The 6,275-nt window shown below is 40.6% G+C and overlaps 1 long non-coding RNA gene across 1 annotated transcript in view; it reads left to right on the forward strand.

Moving 5' to 3' along the window:
- The first annotated feature begins 4,558 nt into the window (after positions 1-4,558).
- Positions 4,559-6,275, forward strand: part of LOC105529830 — a 13,956-nt gene continuing 12,239 nt past the window's right edge. The window contains exon 1 of the long non-coding RNA XR_001004568.1: positions 4,559-4,785. This is a non-coding gene — a long non-coding RNA (uncharacterized LOC105529830). The remainder of the gene's footprint in view (positions 4,786-6,275) is intronic.

Consider the following 6,275-nt stretch of genomic DNA (forward strand, 5'->3'; position numbering starts at 1 on the left):
TAAAGTCAGGGAGCCCCCTCACCCTACCCGGACATTTCCCTGGGTTGCAGGCGCAAGGAACACGGAGTGAGACCTGCAGATGTGGCCTAACCCTGTTATTTCACAGCCCATGAGAAGGAAAATACCAGCCCATATCACAAGAACAAATAATGAAATTTCAAAGCTAACACTCAAAGCTGAGCCTGCACATCTTTTCAACTAAATCATAGCAACCTTTCAAAAGAACAGAATAATATACTTAAAGAGAGTTTGCTTGCCTGGGCTCACCAGGCTTCTTCTGAGTACAATTGCATCTTGTAAGAAACATTTTATCTTCTGTTAGTGATGGCATTGTATTCTTTGTATTCTTTCCAGCATGGTTGGTCCTCTCAGTCAGACTCATCCTGGACCATACACCCTCTCTGTGCTTTTCTTCTCTAACTACTCGCATTTTTCCATGAAGTCTGGGGTTAATGTTAGGCTTCTTTTCTAAATCTGCCTTATTTAAAAAATTGCTATACAAAACCACTCCACACCAAATATCTTGCAGGATTCAAATGTTCCCTAAAAGCAGTGAAGAGAGATATGACCCAGAGACTTACAAAGCTGTGACAAAAGCAGGCAGAGCTCAGTGAATGCATTTCTTTCTGTATGTTTTGACATCTCACACCTGGCACAGGAGGGAGACAGTGCAGGAATTAGGGAAAACAAGGTAAGAATTTATGTCACAAGCTCTCCCAGCAATTATTGAAGTAGGTTACTCAACATGTTTATTCCTTCATTCATTCATCTAATGCATATTTCCATGCTGACCAGGAACCATGTTAAGCTCTGAGGACACTAAGATAAGATTGTAACTCACAGCACTTACAGTCTGATAATAAACTAACAATTACAGAATACAGTGATGCCACCGATGGATGAGCAGAGAGGGCCATTGTGGTGGACTTTTACCTTGTTGATCCTCAAAACATCTTGTTTTCTATATTAACACTGTTGTATAGGCCCTGACCACACTGACATTGGCTAATGAGATAGTAGCAAGCATGATGCATGCAGAGGATTGAAAATTGCTCACACATAAAGGCTTTCCCATCATGCAAAGTCCAAGTTAGTTGTACTGAGAAAGTGATATGGAGAGAAAGAAAGCAAGGCTGTCAGGGGAGGATGGGGGAGGTGTTCTAGCCTTCCAGCCGTCCTCGCCAAGGTTTCAGACACATGAATGTAGCCATCTTGAATGTTGTGTCCCCATCTACCACCTGAGTGCAACAGCAGGAGCAACCCCCAGCAGGAGAATCACCCAGCTGAGTCCCAACCAAACCAAGACTCAGGAACAAATAAAATAGTGGTTGCTTTAAGCTGCTAAGTTTTGGGGTGGGTTGTCACATAGCAATAAAAACACAACCATATATATTTCTAAAAAAGAACTTTTATTGAAATTAATGCCAAGTGGGGATTTTCCATTTTGATGGATTCATTTTTACAATGTGATCTCTTTTTAAAATTATTTTCCAAATGATTACTGATATAGCATAATCTTTAGTTTGTCATATGCATGCATATTTACTCATACAAGGAAGAAAAATCAGTAGACTCTGGTCAAGAAAAGAAGGCAAAAACCAGAATTTATAGGAGAAAGAGGACAGAAAAACTGAAAGCAGTCAGGGAGAATGAATTTTGTTTGCACATTTTCTGGGTAAACTGATTGGTTCATGTCCAGCAAAGAAGTCAGTCTAAACAGTCTGCTCCTAGGAAGGCTAATGAGGGGTTATCAAAGGACAGAATCTAACTGCTTATGGATTCTCCTCAAAATCTTGAGAGCTTCTCAGGGGGCTTACATGCCAGGCTGTCTCTGAGCATTGGCTGACAGTGTCCTGTCATTAAGATCTTTATCACGGCCAATGTGCAACTGTGATGCCCTATTTTCCTCATCACAGTTTTGCATGCTGACTTTAATGTATCTAGCCACTTTGTTCTAACCTTTTAATTAATCTTTTAGGTTTTCTCACTGTAAAATAAGATAATCTGTAAACAATAATTTAGCCTTTTCCCTTTTATTAACATTAATATATAACTGCTGACAAACCACAACTCATGTAGGATTAGACACACAAACAAGCACTCAGAGCACACATCCAGTTGGTGTGGCTGACCAAAGATCCTTTCTACTCAGAGGTATTCGATCAGTGTGGCTGAGGCAGCTCTAGTTTGGACCAGAGACCACTGGCAGATGGCTCATTTGGAGTTAATTCTCATTATAATTTTTTTTCTGAAATCATCTGAATCCATGGGAAGATCTATCTTCAAATCTAGACAGTAACAACTCTTGCCTAGATATTCAGCAGATGGTTAATTCTGTGACAGTAGCACTCCACAATCACTAAGCTCTATGTGATGCTAAGTTTATTTCCTGTAAAATCAAAGTGAAACAAGTGCTATTTGGCTGAAAATGGTGTAATAAGATCCAACAAAATAGAGTTGCCTTTTGTTTCCTCTGGGGTTTCTTTTTAGCGCTAAATTGGAGAACTCCATAAATGTTAAGATGTAATGAACTAACTCATTTATTCCACTCTGCTTTCCATCTCTGACAGGTGCATACACACACACACACACACACACACACACACCCCACCACTACTACCACCACCACCACCATTACCATCCCACTGCCACACCAGCTGCCCTACACTACAGACCACACAGTCCTTGTATGGGAAATAGGTTTACACTATGTAAATGTTCACCCAAGGATCTACTATGGAACTCTAGCAATGCTCTATTCAGCCTAGGAAATTTGCTGTGGTGAGAGGCTAAGAGATGGAGTTTTCTGTGGAAGATAAAAGCTGCTTCCTTTATTTGAAGAAAATTAAAGTTTATTCCACAGATCAGTGGTTAACTCTCCAGGGCAAGCCTTTTTCTTCCTCCAAACTTCAACACATATTTCTACAAGTCAGGGGAATATGAATCTTCTTCCTTGGGCCAGCTAAGTGGATATCCTGTGGCAAGTTATTTGGAAACAACAAAACAGGCAATCACCTGCTTAAGTGGTACAATCAGAAAGGCCAAGAGAGACTTCCGACCTTTCCTGAACACCTTAATAATTGAAACTTACATTGATACCATTCTGTTTGCAAAAAGACAGAAATTCCCTATTTTCAAGGCTCTTATGTGGTTCTGAACCATTCCTTTGGGGAACTGGTGTCAACTACTGTCACATTATATTAAAGACCTGACAAAAAAGAGACATGGGATTGATGTTTTTAACTGAGCAGAAGTTGAAAGCTACTGGGCCAGTACCTAGGGGACTTTAGACACTGAGTGGCTAAAAAATTAGATATATTGTGGTGCAGAGAGATGAAGGAAGGAAGAGAATCAAAGAAAGAAGAAGCAATGACAACCAAAGGCAAAGTTTGCCTTTTTCTAGCTCCTAATCTTTATTCTAACAGCTATCTCGTATTAAGCACTATGTACCAGGTGTGTGAAGGTCTTTGCATGTGTTCGCTCATTACACCTTTACATTTCTGTTTACAGGGAGCAGAGGGGTTTAGGGCCCTGGCTCCAGGGGTTTCTCCCTAGTAGGGGATGAGATCATCCCATATCACGTGAGCTTGTCAGGAACTTGGCATAGACCCTGAGGTTCTACTCAGGTTCCCAAGAATGAACATTCTGGACATTCAGTAAAGAGTTGTTAATATCCCTGCCTGGATCCCTTTCTTTATATTTTGAGAACATTAAGAGAGGGAAGGCTACTGACACTTGGAATGAATAGTTATAGGAAAGAAAACAGTCTTGAGGAACAATGTCAGGAAGATGTGAGAAGATGAAGAGAGGACCAGAGAATGTGTTCCTGGTCGTGGTAACCAAAAACCACCAGGATGGACTTGAGGTTCCTAGAAATCAATTGGGGAAGGAAATCCTAGGAGAAAGATTGGTCTTCTTGTCAATCCAGAGGGGTTTTTTTTTTCCATTTATTATAGTTTCAACACTAAAAGAAATATGAACTTATTTCCGTGCCTCGAACTGGTGATTTGAAATATGTTTATTGGAAATATTAAAAATCTATATTTTTACTTTAGGACAGATAATTGTGTTTTACCTCAATGTTCTAGTTTGTATTTAGCTTAAAGGACATCCTTGAAATATCTGTTTTTTATAAGAGCTTCAGAGTTGAAAGGGGAAAGGAAGACTGTTTAGGCTGAGAGAGTTCTGTCTGGGTTTGCTTTGGTCTCGTCGGGGGCGCTGGGGTGATTAGCATCACGCAGGGCATGCGATTCTGACACCCTCTTCTGTGGTGGGGGTGAGAAGGCACTGGTGCCACTAGTCCCTGACCTCTCCCTCAGACAAGTTGCAAATGAAAACTGAGGGGGTGGAGTAGCTATGGAAACCAGGAGGGAAGGATTTTTTTGTTTAAATGCATATGAATTAGAACAAAATGACTGGCATCCCTTTTTCTTTTTCCATCTGTGACAAAAATTCTGTGTCCTGGTTTCTACCTCCACTTTGAAACTTATGGGGGAAAGAACATCATGAAGACCTGCTATTGGCACAGTGTCATTTCCTCTTTCTATGTTTCTGTAGATTAATTTTAAAGCCATTTGGTAGAATTAATCATATAAGCCGGTCCCACTCTCCCTGCAAATGTCTACCTTCATGCAGGTGATTTTGTAGAAAGGAACTTCTCCAATAAAGAAGAGCTTCTCTTTCAATTCCATGGACATCGGAGAGAGTCCCTTTCAAAATAAGGAGGCTCAGGTCTGGAGAGACAAAGGCCTCTACTTTCTCAAAGGCCTCTTGGACCAAGTCCAGGTATGAGTCCTCAGTACCACGTTTGTCTCTACGGCACAGCATTTGAGATTTTCATGAGGCTACCTGACCTCAATCTGTTTCCTTTTTATATTAACTCTTTTGGCCCCAGTGGGACATACCCATTTTATGAGTTACTGACATTTATAACCTACTTCATTTTAGCATAAACTTTCTGCCTTTTGTTCTTTTGTGGGCAACATATTAGTTCTTGGATTCTGAGTTTTTAAATGGTATAATTTTTGTTTGGCTCCAGGCAACAGTAGTTCTACTTTGTGTCTGAGCCTCCCATCATCATCTGTCACGGTGCCCACTTGTTCTATTAAAGTATCATCAGGAAGGCACACAATTGATCCAGGGTAAAACATTCTGCTCCAGCAGTGAATGAATCATTCAACGTTGTGTGTCCACTGGGAGAAAAAAAAAAAGCTTCATGTAGCGTATTCATTTCCACAATTTTTATGTATTACCATGAAGACATAGTTATTAATTCACTGTCTCCAGAGATATTCCCAATCCATTTCAAAGCCTGCAATCCTGATTTATTGTAGAAATTATTACACTCACTTTGTTTCACTCTGCTCTACCTTCTAAATCTGAACATGTCTATTGATACTTTCTCCTGTCAATAGTCATGCTAATGATGGAAGAACCTTGGCCAATATGATTAGAGTCTGAAAGAATCTCCTGGCTGATGTAAAACGAGCTCATAGGCAGAGGCAAGAACTTCCTCCTCTAACACACAGGCTGGTGTCTGACTCACTACAAAAAAAGAAAAAGAGAGCAACATGGTTCCACTGTCTCTTTGGATCTCATGAGTTGAAAGCTGAGGCTGCACTCCCCAACAAGCATGAGTATTTCATTTCTGAGTAGGTGACTGGAGAAAGATGAAATCAACTTAATTTGAAGAACATTAAAAAATATGTTTTCATGCTTTGGAAAAGTTTCAGTGTATCAGGTGAAATATTTGGAAATAAAAATTGTTGTAGACTTTGTACTATTGTTGGCCTAGAAGAGCAGGTCACAGTTAATTAATGTTCTAAGGTAACACTGTGTCATATTTGTAGGACAAGTAACAATTCACAGAATGAATTAATCATTGGATCCTGCTATGTTCCGAATATTTGTGCTCCACAAAACTCATATGTTGAAAACCGAACCACCAACGTGATGGTATTAGGAGGCAGGGCCTTTTAGAGGCAACCAGATCATGAGGGCAGAGCTAATGGCACTAACGGGATGAGTATCCTTATAAAAGAGACCCCAGGCCAGGCACGGTGGCTCATGCCTGTAATTCCAGCACTTTGGAAGGCCAAGGCAGGCAGATCACGAGGTCAGGAGTTCGAGATCAGCATGGCCAAAATAGTGAAACACTGTCTCTACTAAAAGTACAAAAAATTAGCTGGATGTGGTGGTGTGCACCTGTAATCCCAGCTACTTGGGAGGCTGAGGCAGGAGAATTGCTTGAACCCGGGAGGCAGAGGTTGCAGTGA

The sequence above is a fragment of the Mandrillus leucophaeus genome, unplaced genomic scaffold (genome assembly GCF_000951045.1).
Source record: "Mandrillus leucophaeus isolate KB7577 unplaced genomic scaffold, Mleu.le_1.0 Scaffold785, whole genome shotgun sequence".
Lineage (NCBI taxonomy): Eukaryota > Metazoa > Chordata > Mammalia > Primates > Cercopithecidae > Mandrillus > Mandrillus leucophaeus.